The sequence below is a fragment of the Rhinolophus hipposideros genome (assembly GCF_964194185.1).
Source record: "Rhinolophus hipposideros genome assembly, chromosome: 4".
NCBI classification, from domain to species: Eukaryota; Metazoa; Chordata; class Mammalia; order Chiroptera; family Rhinolophidae; genus Rhinolophus; species Rhinolophus hipposideros.
In genome coordinates, this window is record NC_138050.1 from 10,557,748 (window position 1) to 10,573,724 (window position 15,977).

At 39.6% G+C, this 15,977-nt stretch overlaps 1 protein-coding gene across 8 annotated transcripts in view; it reads right to left on the reverse strand.

The window, feature by feature from the left end:
• Window positions 1-15,977, reverse strand: part of STARD13 (StAR related lipid transfer domain containing 13) — a 490,614-nt gene that overhangs the window by 42,786 nt on the left and 431,851 nt on the right. Inside the window, exon 1 of one of the 8 annotated variants that reach the window (XM_081045615.1) lies at window positions 11,587-11,665. The exons of the other annotated variants lie outside the window; for them this stretch is intronic. The gene's annotated coding sequence lies outside the window, so the exon portion shown is untranslated. Of the gene's footprint in view, window positions 1-11,586; window positions 11,666-15,977 lie in introns of those variants that run through there. 8 annotated transcript variants of the gene reach the window in all.

Genomic DNA, 15,977 nt, shown 5'->3' on the forward strand with positions numbered 1-15,977 from the left:
GAAACAGGTTTTGAAGAGAATAGTGAGTTCAGTTTTGATAGTTGAGTTTGAAGGGCCAACAAGACCCCACAAATGGGTGAGGTTAGTGAATAACTAGAAATATAACTCTGGGGTTAGGGTGAGGGGTCTTGGGCTGGAGACAGAGGTTTGGACATCATCAGAGTCTAATTTATTTTAAGATGAGATAAGATATTTCAGTATACCCATGCAGAGTAACAAAGAAAGGACTGCAGTCTGAATTCTAAAAAAACAACAGTGGTTAAGGAATAAGTACTGCTTGGTGACAGGAAGGAGATGGTGTTTAGAAAGATGAGAGAATTCATAATCTTGAATGCCAAAGATGAGAGGAGTAATTAGTGTCTATTGTTACAAATGTCTTTGCTGAAAAAAAAAAGAAGAAGAAAGAGAAAGAGGAGAAGGAGGAGGAGGAGGAGAAGGAGAAGGAGAAGAAGAAGAAGAAGTAGCAGCCATGGAATTTGGTGACTGTATTTGGTGAAATAACACAGATGATTCTCAGAGGCATTCTGCAAAGTGAAAGAAGCCAGACACAAAGAGCATACATATACCCTATGATTGCATTTATACAAGATTTTAGAAAAGATAGAATTGTAATGACAGAAAACAGTATAGTGCTTGCTAATGCCAGCAACAGAGGACTTTTAGAAGTAATGGAAATGTTCTAAATTATGACGGTGGATATTTACATAACTATACATATGATAAAATTCATCAAATTGTATATACTTTAAGTTGGTGATTTTATTTGTATGTAAGTTACACTTCAATAAAGCTGAATAAACAATAATGCAACTGAGTGACATCAGTGGGAATAATGAAATAAAGATCTCCAAAACGCTGCTCCTCCATAAAAGCAACAAGAATACTGGCAGAAATTATCAAAATAAACTTTTAAAGAGCTCTAGAAATTGATAAAGGCTTGTAACAATTCAAGTACTGTTTGGAAATGATTGAGTCTGTGTAAGAATAGTGAACTTTTTGGTATTTGAACTTACCCTATTCCACTGTTCCTTTTCCAAGCTCTATAGGAGCTTTGAAAAACAGCAGTATCACAATCCAATAGCTGTGCAAACCAATAGCCTAGCAGCTACTGGAGAGAGCACAATGAGTTTGATATCCCCAAAAACTCCATTATTAAAGAACTGTCATTATCTGAGCTGTCAGGCAATTTCCTGAATGCCCCTATTCACAGGGCTTGTCTTTATTTAACCTGATTCAGAGCTCATTACCAAGAACAGCTTTTTTCCACCGTGTTTGTCAAAATCAATCAGTGGCAATTATTTAACATCACAGCTGCCTGAAATGATGATTACAGTTGGGCCAAACAAGATGTGAACAACAACAACAACAAAAGGAAAAGCAGAGGGAATGAGCTGTCCATAGGGGACTTAGAAAAGTTTGTCATATTCTTAGAAATCTAGAAAGCCAAACACATATGAAGAACTGTGTGCATATGCAGGAAAGACCTGAGAAGTACCCAATTTCTCACCTCTGTCTGACCTTGGTGATCGGCACAAGTGCAAAGTGAAAGCTAAGGCAGAGCCATCAACGTCCTGCTGGAGCATTGATACCATAGTCCAATATACACAGAGCTCCTTGACAAAGGCTGGGACATATAGTGGCTCAAGGCATTTAGGAAATCTCTGTCCAATCATTTGCTGACCACTAAACTAACCAAATAGAGACAACAAATAATTCAGACTTTAAAGAACTAGTTGAGAAAAGTCACTAAACAAACAGCAACAACAAGAAACCTTGGAGTGAGGGAATCTGATTTTGAGAGTTCCCACATTATAGTGTTTAAAATATCTAGTTTTAAGCAAAAAAAACTACAAGACAACAAACTGATTCTAAAGTTTATACGGAGAGGCAAAAGACCCAGAGTAGTCAATGCAATGTTGAAGCAGATGAATAAAGTTGGAGAATCGACACTATCCAACATCAAGACTTAGTCTAAAGCTACAGTGATCCAGACATTGTGCTATTGGTGAAAAAACAAATAGGTCAATGGAATAAAACAGAGAGCCTAGAAATAGACCCGCACAAATATACTCAACTGATCCATAACAAAGGAACAAAGATAAAACAATAAAAAACAGATAGGCTTTCAACAAACGGTGTTGAAACAACTGAACATTTCCATGCCAAAAAAAAGAAAAAGAAAAAAATCCATTTAGACCTACAGACCTTACACCCTTCACAAAAATTAACTCAATATGGATCACAGACATAATTGTAAACACAAAGTTATATACCTCCCAGAAGATAACATAGAAGAAAATGTAGATAACCTTAGGTTTGGTGATGACTTTTTAGATACAGTACCAAAGGCGTGCTCTGTAAAATAAATAATTGATAAACTGGACTTCATTAAAATGAAAAACGTCTCTGTGAAAGACATTGTCAAGTGTATGGAGAGACAACCCACAAACTTAGAAAATATTTGCAAAAAACATAACTGATAATGAACCGCTACCTATACAAAGAACACTTAAAACTCAACAATAAGAAAACAAACAATCCAATTTAAAAATAGGCAAAAGATCTGAACAGACCTCTCACCAAAGAAGATACACACAGGGCAAATAAGCATATGAAAAGATGTTCAACACCATATGTCATTAGAGAACTGCAAATTAAAATAAACAGGAGACACCAACTATTAAAATGGCAAAATTTTAAAATATTGACAACACCAAATGCTGGTGAGGATGTGGAGCAATAGGAACATTCATTCATTGCTGGTGGGAAGGAAAAATGGTACGGCCACTTTGGAAGAGGGTTTGGCAGTTTCTTGCTGCCAAACATACTCTTATGATAGGATTGAGCCATCGCACTACCTGATACTTACTCAGATGAGGTGAAAACCTATGTGCACACAGAAACCTGCCCAGGAATGTTCAGAGCAGCTTTGTTCATAATTGTGAAAACTTGGAAGTAACCATAATGGCCTTCAGTAGGTGAGTGAAGAAACAAATGGTGGTACATCCAGATAATGGAGTGTTACCCAGCGCTAAAAATAAAGTGAGACATCAAGCCATAAAAAGACATAGAGGAAACTTAAGTGTATATTACTAAGTGAAAGAAGCCAATGTGAGAAAGCTACAAACCAAATTATTCCAACTATATGACATTCTGGAAGAGGCAAAACTATGGAGACATTGAAAAGATCAGTGGTTGCCCCGGGTTAGGGGGGAGGAGGGAGGAGTGAACAGTGAGAGCATAGAGGATTTTTAGGGCAGTGCAACCACTCTGTATGATATTATAATGGTAGATACATCTTAGACATTTGTCAAAACCCATAGAATGCACAAGACCAAGAGTGGACCCTAATGCAAACTATGGATTTTGAATAATAATGATGTGTCTGTGTAGGTTCACCACTGTCATTCCCCACTCTGGTACAGGACGTTGATGGTGGGGTCGCTGAGTATGTGTAGGTACAGGGCAAATATGGTAACTCTCTGTATTTTGAGCTCAAATTTGCTGTAAATCTGAAAATGGTTCTAAAAATAAAGTCTAAGATAGTGTCTTTGTTTTATTCATTTAAAAATCACTTTGTTTCCTGGACTTTAAAATTACCGATGTAAAGTGATCTGCACTCCTTTTTCTCTCAATCTATTTGCTTGTTCATTCTCAATCCTATCTTTTATCATCATCGATAAATTTATCATCATTGAAGACATCTTAGAAATTCTAGGTGCAACTTCAAGTATCATACAGACAAACCATTCCATCCTTCCCTTCACAATGTAAACATATGTGAAACCATCATGTTGTACACTTTAAATATCTTACCATTTTATTTGTCAACTATACCTCAGTAAAGCTGAAAAAAAAAAAGACAGAAGAAAACCTTCTTATGGTGGTCTGAATAGCATGGTGTAGCCTCAGCCTGTGATTTACACACAATGTAATATAATTGGTAATTATATTATTGATGTAATATAAACAATGGCAGACTCTACAAGAATACAAAGTGGATAAAACACAAATCCCAGAGAGATGTGAATGTCTCTTTAAGGACAGGCTCCCTCAGGTAAAAGAACATGTCACATCACAGAGGTATTCAGAGCATTTTATCAAAACCACTGTAAAATTCTGTAGTGTGTGAAGCCAATCTGCATTCAGGACAAATAGTTAGCACTGGTATTTGTTTACCGCTAACTTAATGATAAGTAATATAAAGCCCTAAAGATAATCTGAGTTGGTCTAACAATGGTTGCCTGGAAAACTGTTCTTGTTTGAATCACAATTTTGATTATAAAATTTATTTTATTTGTTCCATGAACAGTGTGTTCCAATGGATCAGAGCCTCTTTTGAGACAAGAACCATAATTTATTCTTCTAATCCACATAAGGCCTAGCAAGAAATTTTATACCTGATAGTCTCAGTAGGTTCCTCTTTTTTAACTGGACATACTTTGACTATATTTGTCTGCATTTGTCCAATCAGTGGTTGACTTTAAGTAGTCACAATAGACCTTGTATAGTCAGAATAACAGAATTATTCTCCCTACTGAGTATGACAGGCTGAGCGCTGCATCTCGTTTGCACCTTAATGCCCAGCTCAGAGCAAATCCACTCAGTCAATGTTTGCTAAGGAAACATAAGAGCTTGGCAGACACCAGAGACCATTTGGTCTGATCGTTTTCTTTTCAGATGAGGAGAGTGGGCTCCTGGAGGAGAACTTGTTCGAGGGAACCACACATTAGTTAGCAGAGAGCTAGGGCTTCTTCCTGACAGTGATTTCCCTGCTCCCACCTACCCAAGAAGAATATTAGGGGGACTGGAAAACGAGAGCACGTCATGGACCTCATGCAGTCTATTCAGTAAATGGTAGTTTCCTTCTCTTCTTTCTTTTCATGGCAAGAGACAATTCATGACACGGGATGAAGATTGCGCTCTGTGCTTTGAGCAAACTGGATGTATGTGTTAACATACGCAAAGTAGTTTGATCCTATCAGAAGAAATGTCCACAATGATACTGCGGCCAGAGCCTGTTAATTTCTACTGTTGTCTTCAGAATCCTTAAGAACGGCTAATACATTAGTAAAGGGGAAACAGAATTCTCACTTTAAGAGTGAAACTTAGGTTCTAATGGCAAAGTCAATATGGAGGGAAGAAGCCAAGATTTATTCATCCGACCAGTGCCTTATGGACCAGGAGCAAAGCTACGTGCTGGGGATGCAGAAGGGAACAAGGTGGTCCTGCCTGGTAAATACCATGTAAATACCATGAATAAGAGAGGAGGTAACTCACTTCCTGAGTGCATAAGGACAAAACCTCCCAGAGGAGATCATTTTTGAGCAAGGCTATAAAGGACGAAGAGAAATTTGCTGCCTAGGCTAGAAAAGTTACAGGCAAAGCCAACAGGCATTAAATATATGTTTTAGTCTAGGAATTGCAAATAGGTGAGTGGGAATGTCTGGTAAGATAGACAGGGGCCAGGTCATGAAGGACGAAATGAAGATGTTAGGAGCTATTGAAGGATATTAGACGACGGGAGAGCAATGTAATTCCATTGCATATGGGAAACCTAACTGGTGGCAGGATGGAGGCTGACCAGTTAGGAGATGTTTACAATAGTTTGGGTGAGAGATGGCAAAGAGGCATAGAAAGGGAGTGAGAGCAGATGGAGACTTGGTCATTAATTGGTGTGGAAGCTGCAGAGGGGGAGAAATAGAGATGACTCCCAGCTTTCCAGCTTTTGTGAATGTGCCATTAAACAAAGAAAAGAGTGAACTAGGGAAGTCGGGAGGGAGCCAGGCTATATAGTCGGGAGGGAGCCAGGAATATAATGAGTTCCTGTTTGGATGTGTGGAATTTTAGGGGTTCCTGTGACATCCAGACCCTCTAGGGAATGCTCAGCATAGAGATGATATACTTGTACACAGAAGGTACATGTAATTAACCCAATCATCCAGGGAGAATCTAGAACCCTGGAAATGCCAGTATTTCCCGCAGGGGCCAAGGAGGCAGAGCCAGGCTCCGAAAGGTATAGTTGGAGATGCAGTGTTAGGACAAAGTTCTCAAAGTCTGGGTGGTTCTTACTAAATGTTATTGATGCTAAATGTTAAAATGTGCACAGTGTTTTGCAGAGGCAGCTGCAGCTGGATGAGCTTCACCAGAACCTCACCCTGGTAAGTTTAGCCAACTGCAAAGAAGAAATCAACAAGTAATTAACCAAATAGTGTATAGAAGCAATGGCTAAGCCTCTCTTTGGGGAGACAGGGCTTTGGATGGCAATCCCCTGTCTCCGTTACTTGTTGCAAGTAAATAAATCTACCTAAGGACAGACAGAAAGCCCCAAGTGGAGAATCCCTGGAGTTTGGTGACATTAGGAAGTCAATAGGAACTGAAGGTGGTCTCGTAGAAGCCACAGAACTGGCATGACGAACAGGAGGGAGTAGTTGGTTAGAAAGTGATAGAAAACCTAAACTGTGCCTTTGGGTTGTGCAGTTAGCCAGGGCAATTTCTCAAAAGCCCGTGGGAGGAGAAGTGGGTGGACCCTGAGAAAGTGAAGACACGTGTGAGTACAGAGTATTTCTTTAAGAAGTCCAGCTAAGGAAAGAGATTTAGGATAGTCTGAGGCAAAAAGTGAATAATTTACTATCACATAATATTCTCTAAGAGGTAGAAACAATAAAACAATTTGTGAATTGTCAGGTTATTTTCTTCCAGGTTCCAGCGCAATTGAACAGACATTTATTGAACTCCTGCTTGGCACAGGCCATGAAGCAGTCATGTTATGCCACTGAATAAGACGCAGTTCCTACTCTAAGCACTTAGAAGCTGGTAGGATGGTAGGAGATCCTCACATCTCTGCTAACCACACCCTGAGTGAGGAACGAGAGAGAGAGAGAGAGAGAGAGAGAGAGAGAGAGAGAGAGAGAGAGAGAGAGAGAGAGAGAGAGAGAGAGAGAGAGAGAGAGAGAGAGAGAGAGAGAGAGAGAGAGAGAGAGACACCAGGAGGGCAGGAGCCAGGGGCTGCAGAACAAGGGAGGGTGGGCAGCCTGTGGGTGGGGATTCGTGAGCAGGGTATGTGCTGGAAGTACCTGAGGATGACCGAGGGGACCCCGTCTGAGACGAGCCTCCCACTTACTGGTCTCAGAGGCCGGGCACACAGAGAACAGCCCTGTGGAGGTATAGGAAAGCAATGGAACCTTTTCCTTCCTCATATTTTAGATTCACACTTTACTTTTACACTGGCAGAGGTTAGCTTGCTCATGAGGTCTCTCATGCTGATTTAATAGCCAGTATTCCTGCCCAAGGCACAACAGGAATAACAAGCAGGGGTAGGAGTGCATTTCTAACATGTGATTTGGCTTAAAGCCACAGGCCTCACTTATCACCCTCTACTGTGTGCCAAGCGCTTTGTCTGTTTAGGAGTGTTCTGGGCGTGGCCCTCAAGGACCTTCAGAAACAAAGGCGCGGAAGACTGAAGCGGGGATCAGAATTGGGCGCTTCAGGGGTGTGGGGTGTGGGAAGGTCTCCCCACCACCTGGAGTTTACTAAACAGACCCAGCAGTGCAGGGTGGGCAGCCAGGCCAGAGAGACTATACTCCGCGAGGGTGGGCCTTTCAGACTCCACCCGCTATCAACAGGAAGGCTTTATGGCGTCTGAGGGGAAGAAAGAATGCGGTCAGACGTCCACAAGTGGCTGTCACTGTGCCACCACAGAGCCAGTGAGGGCCACGGCTCTGCTCTGCTGAGTGTTTCCCTCTGGCAGCTCTTCTACCAAGGAAGGGGTCATGCTGCTGCAGAAATGCTCACCTCTCTTCCAGACCATACCCCCACAAACTCTCCCTGGATACTAGGTTGGGTGAGGGAGAAACGTGATTGAGCTGTGCAAAGAAAATGAAGCACGTGTACGCTGTAGACAGGGGAGAGGATGGACGTGCACAACTGGGTGATTTGTGTAAGAAAATAATTTTTCCATTGAGCTATAATTGACTTACAACATTGCATAAGTTTAAGGCGTACAACCGAATGATTTGATCTATGTATATATTGGAAAATGATTACCACAGTAAGTTTAGTAAATAGCCATTGCCATACATAATTACAATTCTTTTTCTTAGAACTTTTAAGGTCTACTGTCTTAGCAGCTTTCAAAGGTATAATACAGTAATGTTAACTATAGTCACCATGATGTGAATTATCTCTCCAGAAAACACTATATTAAGTTATATGCTCTCATGGTCAAGGTTTCAAGGAAGAGTGTAAGCTCCATTGGTAAACCAGTGAAGGGCAATGGCCACGGTGGTCCACGAGTACAGAACTGAAAAATAAAATAAAGTCCAGATTGTCTTCTCTTGAGGAGTTTTCGATAAGTCTGAAATTTCACATATGCTTGTATTGAAAAAATCAGATGAGGTGCCCTTAGCTTTTTCACTTTTCAAACAATTGCATCTAATCCAGACAATTTCTCAGTGAAAATAAGTCTAAATTGAAATAAGGGTCAAAACCAGAGATTTCTGAGACAGGTTCAAAAACTGATAGCAAAGCAAAATCAGCCGGGATGTAACTGGGTGGCATAGGGCACCCGCTCCCTGGCACCGTGGGGCATCCCCTGCTCCCTCCCCTGCCTGCCCCCCAGATGTGGGTCCCCAGAGATCAGTCTTGGTCCGCTTCTCTCTCACTGTCTTAGCTGTCTCTGCTGTCCCTGTGTGACTTCGCTCACTCTCAGGACCTTCATACCTTCGTGTGCTGAGATTTCAGCCCCGTCCCCAGGTGAGTCCCCATTCCCCGTCCAGCTCCAGACCTGCACATTGGACTTTCCTGGCCTCAGCTCATCGCACCTTCCCCTCCTCAGACCCTGCCAGCCTCTCCCACAGCTGGTCCCTGCCTCAGGGAAGGGAGTCACCATGACCTAGCTGCTCAAACTAGGAGTCTGGTCACCCTAAATTCTGAACAACGACACTAATAGTAGCACCTGTTATTCACAGGTCCTTGTGAGAATTAGATGAGATCAATGTAAAGAACTTAGTATAATATTAAGCACACAATAAACACTCTCTAAATGTTACCCATTGTTACCTACTATTTATCTGGCAAGGCACTTTTTAAAAACATTGCTAATGTTTTTAATAATGCAATACAAATATGTAATAGATATATGAATAACATTAAAAATATAAACTTCGTCTTCTCCCTTCAGTCTACTGTCCTATTTTATAGTTTCTTGTGTATTCTTCTGGGAAGTTTGGGCATATAAAAGTCATTTTGAGTAGCTGGTTGGAAAAGGTACATAAGAGTCCATTTTACAATATAAAGATCACTGTTTTTCATAAAATGTATATATATGACATCCCCTACCACGACCCTGCCATGTCTGTACTTGTCTGTACTCCAAGCCTGGCCCTATGCTACGCAGGTGACAGTGGGGGGAGCTTCATGGTGGGCTGTAGGGATGGGGATGAAGATACCTGTTTTGTACATTAATTTAGTTTTTTTGCTTTGTTTTTTTAGAAAAAACACTTTTATTTATTTAAGCATGTTTTTCCAGGACCCATCAGCTACAAGTCAAGTAGTTGTTTCAATCTAGTTGTGCAGGGTGTAGTTCACAGTGGCCCATGTGGGGATCGAACCGGCAACCCTGCTGTTAAGAGCACCGCGCTCTAACCAACTGGGCTAACCGGCCACCCCTAATTTAGTTTTTTAAAAAGCTAAAAGATCATAATAGCCTCATCAAAATCGCATGTATTCTTGTCGGTGTAATTCCCACTGGCCTTTTGGGTCATTTTTTCCAGGAAGCCCTCTCTGAAACCTTTTCCCTCTTACCTATCCTGCTACTGTACTAATTGTGATTATACCATTTGTTCAGGTAGCTCATCATTTACTCATTTCTCAGCCCTGGCACAATTGGCATTTGGGACCAGATGACTGTTGTGGGAGGAGGTTTAGCACTATCCCTGGCCTCTACCCATTATAGATGCCAGTAGCACCAGCCCCGTTGTGATAAGCAAAAATGTGCTCAGATGTCAAGCGGGTGCAAAATGCTCATTCCTCTCCTGGTTTGGAAACACTGGGATCTCAGGGTAAGGATTCTGTCTTATTTGTCTCCGTAGCAAAGAGAGGCTCTCGAGAGACAGGGTTGATGAGGGGAACTGAAGGAATGAGTGACAAGGCACTGCTAGTCTCCTGACAGTTAAATCAGTTCTAATGTCTTCACAAAAGAACAAACTGTGCTTTAAACTCTTACTTTAATTATGTTTTAAATGGAGTTCTGTGAAGTTTAAGGTGCTCATACAACCAGAATTTCTACCCTCGGGACTCAGACGCCAAACTCAGAAAATCACCAGGCAACACAGACATCTTTGGAAGAATTACCTTCAAAGAAGGAAACGGAAGGAACTCCAAATTGTATTTCATAAAAAGACCTAAGTTCTCTTTGGAAACTCCGGAAGCAGCGTGGCTGGCTTTGAATCTTGTCATTTACTATCTGTAAGTGGGAAAATTATTTTACAATCCTGTGGCTCAGTTTCTTCATCTGTAAAATGGGAATGATATAGCCTACCTTATAGGATCTCTACGAAAATTAAATGAGTAAATATTTGTAAAACAGTGATACTTGGTACACAGTGAACACCTCATAAATGTTTTTTAAAAATAAAATCACTTCTTACTTGTATTTGTATTTATTTATTGACTCAGAATTTTAACGGTGGAAGTCACCATGATTATCAGGTAATCGCCTATATCTTTCCTCCAATGAGTTGTCTAGGGTCTCAGTCCAGTTCATGTCACATATTATTAGCTGACATAACACAGTATATAACACCATACATTTTCTGTGATAAATATTCTATAAAGGAAAACATTTAAAATATGTTATCAATATTCACAAAGCCTACCATTAGTGTTATTTAACATACTCAAATCAAATATGTGCCTTGTGTGTAGAGGTAAGAGATGAATATCATTTTTGTCAGCACTCTTTCCTACTTCCCTGCTCCCTTCCCCACCCTATATGAAAATCATTGTCCTTAATTATCCTTTTAAACATAAGGGGCAGCCATAGATGCACTGGAAAACCCTAATCAATTTCATCATTCCACAAAACAGCGCTGAGCAAGGTGAATACCCTTCTCTCACACGTGCTATAATTAACTAGTATTTATTAACAACAGAAGTTATGCAGATGATTTACTGGCCTAACATTAAATTACAAATTCAGAGATCATCATAAACATCAGGCCCTGTTAGCCATCTGAGCGAGCACTGAAAATCAAAATGCTAATAGGACATATTCCTTCTCCTTCAAAATGTCATTCAGGAGCTGTGATTTGCTGCAAGTTGCCTTCAAGGTGACAACCTTTGCACGCCCTGTGGACACCTTGGCTCTTCCTACATTCAGCTATAGTGACAGTTTCAGTTAGCTTATCTAGGTACTTAGATTTGCAATTAGCTTTTCGTTACTCACAGGGGAGAATATTTTTCAATTAAGAATTCAATCAAAAAACAACAAAACAGAATTATAATTGTGGTTGCTAAAATAATTGCAACTCGGCTATTCTGACTTGCAGTAACAAATATTTACAGAGCACGATGTGCCAGTTCTACCTGAGTTGTGGCAGCAATAGTGAGGCCTGGCCGTCATCCTGGAGGGTCACACCTTCAGCAAAGACCGCAAACCTGTTAGTTTCTGAGATCTGAAAATGAGAGCTACACATCCACGTATTCCAAGCCAGGCATGGGTCCTGCCTGCCATCAGCTTCCTCGCTACAATATGTATTTCCAAGCCAATCAAAAGTTGGCACTGTTCAACCACTCTCCCAGTATAAATTGGGACCTAGGACATTGTCTGTCTACCCAGGTGAGAAACTTCCAGAAAACCAACGGTGAATAATATTCTTGCAGTAACATTTACAGATCTTCAGCTCTCTTGTTTTCATTTGTCTGCCTGGCAGAAGCTACCTGCCCTCTGGCTATGGCTCCCTTCACAATTCTGCATTAGCTCAGCATTTCAAATATGCATGAAAAATGCATAGCCCACAAAGCTTTAAAAGTAAAACATGAGACCAGCTCTATCTCTGCGTCTGTAGTGCACAGAGGTTAGAAAATGAATAAAATTACAACACCTTACCATTCTCCAGGAGTCAATCATTGCACACCACCTGAGTGGGAGAGTGTCTAATTAACTGCTCATCAATCTCAAAGTTTTAAAAGCGCTGTCATTCCCCCGGTCTGGAGATCTTCCTTTTGCCTACTTTCTGCTATTTGCAACGAGGGAAATCTGTGTGTTGGTGGCACTCCTACGAAAGGAAAGAAACCCCATACAGGTTCCTTTTCGCCCAGCTACCTCCTTCTCTGATACCTACTCTGCCTGCTTTCTTGGATCCATCCTGCTGTGACTATTTCTTTGGCCTCTGTTTTACCCATTGTATCTATGCTCTGAGACTCTCAGCTCACACACCTCCAGTCAAATGTTTTTCTTCATAATATTTTTGGAGACATAGCTGTCATGAGAATTATTCCAATTATAACAACCTCTTGCACTCCAACCATTTTCCCACAAGCTGTGCCCTTGTCAAGAGCACTATGGTGGCTGGCAGTGCTGTTCTTTCACATGTTTATGCAGTAATGCCTTTTGGGGGCATCTGTGTGGATTCTGCTACGGGTTGTATCAGAGATGGTGCACAGGGAAGGCTACCTAACTTACCCGGCTGACACGAGTATTATCATTCAGAACTTTGTATCTCTAAATGATTTCACATTAATTGTACTGGCTCATCTCTGAAAGGCATTTTTTAAAAGAGTAGACTTTGATGCAAAAGCCCAGAACTTAGTCACAGCATCTCAGATCACATGCAGCAGTGAGCAGATAAGGATTTACCACCCACATGTCTGAGATTCAAAGGTTGGCCTACTCGGCCACATACGTCATCCTCTGAATACATCTACACAATCACAGACAATGTTTGTCCCTGCAATCCCGATTTTAAAATATGAAACAGAATTTTCCTTCTTGGTTTACAATGTAATCATTCATTTATATTTTAGAAATAAAATTTTAGGAATCTATGACTAAGCTAGTGGAACTAAGGAGTGAGTTTAGAAAGACTGCAGGATACAAGGACAATATACAAAAAATTGTATGTACTAGCAATGAACAACTGGAAATTGAAGTGATAAAAAACAGTACTATTTACAATACAAAACATGAAATTCTTAAGACTTTCTGGTATGTGTAGTATCCATATGCCAAAAACCGTAAGTCAGGGTTGAAAAACCAAATCAAAGGAGACCTAACCAGACATTTAATGTACTTATGAATCTGAAGACTTAATATTGTTAAGATATGAGTTATCCCCAAACTGGTCTATAGATTCAACAGAATCCAAATCAATGATTTATTAGGATTATTAAAATAGACAAGCTGTTTCCAAAATTCATATGTAAAAGCAGAGGAACCAGAATAGCTAAAACAATCTTGGCAAAGAAGAACAAAGTTGGAGGCCTCACTATTGGATTCTAATACAGACAAAAAGCGAAGTAATCAAGTGTCATATTGATGAAAGGATAGACACGTACAGAAATGGAGCAGAATACAGAGTCTAGAAATTGACTCATTTATCAATGTTCAACTGATATATAATACAATATATAAACTGATATATAATACAATATGTAAAGGCAATTCAGTGAAGAAAGTATAAACTTTTCAACATGGTGCTCAACCAACAGGACATTGATATGCAAAAAACGAATCTTTACCCACACTTTGTACCTTATAAAAAAAACTACCCATTGACTTAAATGAAATGGACCGTCAACTTAAATATAAAACTGAAATTTCTATAAGAAAACAGGAGGAAATGGTTGTGACCTTATGTTAAGCAAAGATTTCTTAGATATGACATTAAAAATACGAAAACAAATTGATAAATTGAACACCAGTAAAATTAAAAACTTTTGTTCTGTGAAAGATACTGTTAAGAGATTGAAAGACAAGCTACGGACTGGCAGAAAATATTCACAGAACACATATCTGACAAATAATTTTCATCTAGAACATACAAAGAACTCTCAAAACTCAAACAACCAAATTTAAAAAATGAGCAAGACAAGACACCTTACCAAAAAAGATATATGGATGGAAAATAAGCCCATGAAAAGACGTGCAAATTAAAAACACAATGAGATAACACTAGACGCCTATTAGAATGGCTAAAAGCAACACAAAAACCAACAACACCAAGTGCTGACAAAGAAGTAGAGCAACTGAAACTCTATCATATGTTGTTGGTGGAAATGCAAAATGGTATGGTCCCTTTGAAAAAGTTTGTGAGTTTTTATAAAGTTATAATACACTTATTAGATGGATCCCACAATCCTATTCCTAGGATTTTATGATTTTACCCAAAGGAATTTATGCTCACACAAAAACGTGAATATGAATGCTTACGGTAGCCTTATAATCACCCCAAAACCATCCAAACTGGCTACAACTCAAATGCCCTTCAACTGGTGAATGGACAAACTGTAGTATATCCATACCGTGGGTACCACTCAGCAATCACATTGATTGCTGCACACAATGACATACATGAATCTTACCTATATCATCCCAAGCGAAAGAAACCAGACTCAAAAGGCTACACATTGATTTCACTTATATGGCATTCTGGAAAAGGCAAAACTACAGGTACAAAAACCAGATCGGTGGTTGCCAGTGGTTGGGAGTAGGTGTAGAGGTTGATGGTAAAAGGAACCAGGTAATTTTGGGGGGTGATGGACCTTTTTTGGTTGTAGTGATGGTTACCTAACTGCAGGCATTTGTCAGAACTCAAAAAACTGTACACTGAAAATAGCAAATTATACATATATGTATGATATGTATAAAATAGTACATTTTACTTTATATGTATGAAATGATAAATTTTACTTTATATACATTTAATACCTATATTGATATCATCTCTATATCTATCTATTATCTATCTACCTGTCTATTCCTAGAAGATAATATAGGAGCAAATCTATGACCTTGTGTTCGGTGATGGCATTTTAGATACAGCACCAATGTCACGATCCATGAAAGAAATAATTTTTAAGCTGGACTTCATTAAAATTCAAAACTGCTGCTCCCAGAAAACATTTGCAAAAGATGTATCTGATAAAGGACTTTAACCTAAAATATACAAAGAACTCTTAAAATTCAACAATAAGAAAATAAATAACCCAGTTAAAAATGGGAAAAAGTTATAGGAAGAAACTTCATGGACATTACCCGGAGTAAGATTTTCACTGATATATCCCCTCGCACGAGGGAAGTAAGAGAAAAAATAAACATGTGGGATTACATCAAACTAAAAATTTTTTTCACAGCAAAGGAAACCATCAATAAAACAAAAAGGGATCCTACTGAATGGGAAAAGATATTTGCCAATGATATATCTGATAAGGGATTAATATCACAAATCTATAAAAAACTTACTCAACTCAACTCCAAAAAAACAAACAACCCAATTAAAAAATGGGCAGAGGACTTGAGGAGACATTTTTCTAAAAAGGACATACAGAAGGCAAGAAGACATATGAAGAAATGCTCAACCTCACTAACCATCAGAGAAATGCAAATAAAAACCACAATGAGATACCACCTCACCCCAGTCAAAATGGCTATCATCAATAAATCAACGAACAACAAATGCTGGCGGGGATGTGGAGAAAAGGGAACGCTACTGCACTGTTGGTGGGACTGCAGATTAGTGCAGCCACTATGGAAAACAGTATGGAGGTATCTCAGGAATCTGAAAATGGAACTACCCTATGATCCAGTAATTCCACTCCTAGGCATCTACCCGGAGAAATCCAAAACTCCAATTCAAAAATCTGTATGCACTCCTATGTTTATTGCAGCACTTTACACAATAGCCAAGATATGGAAACAACCGAAATGCCCATCGGTCGATGACTGGATTAAGAAGCTGTGGTACATTTATACAATG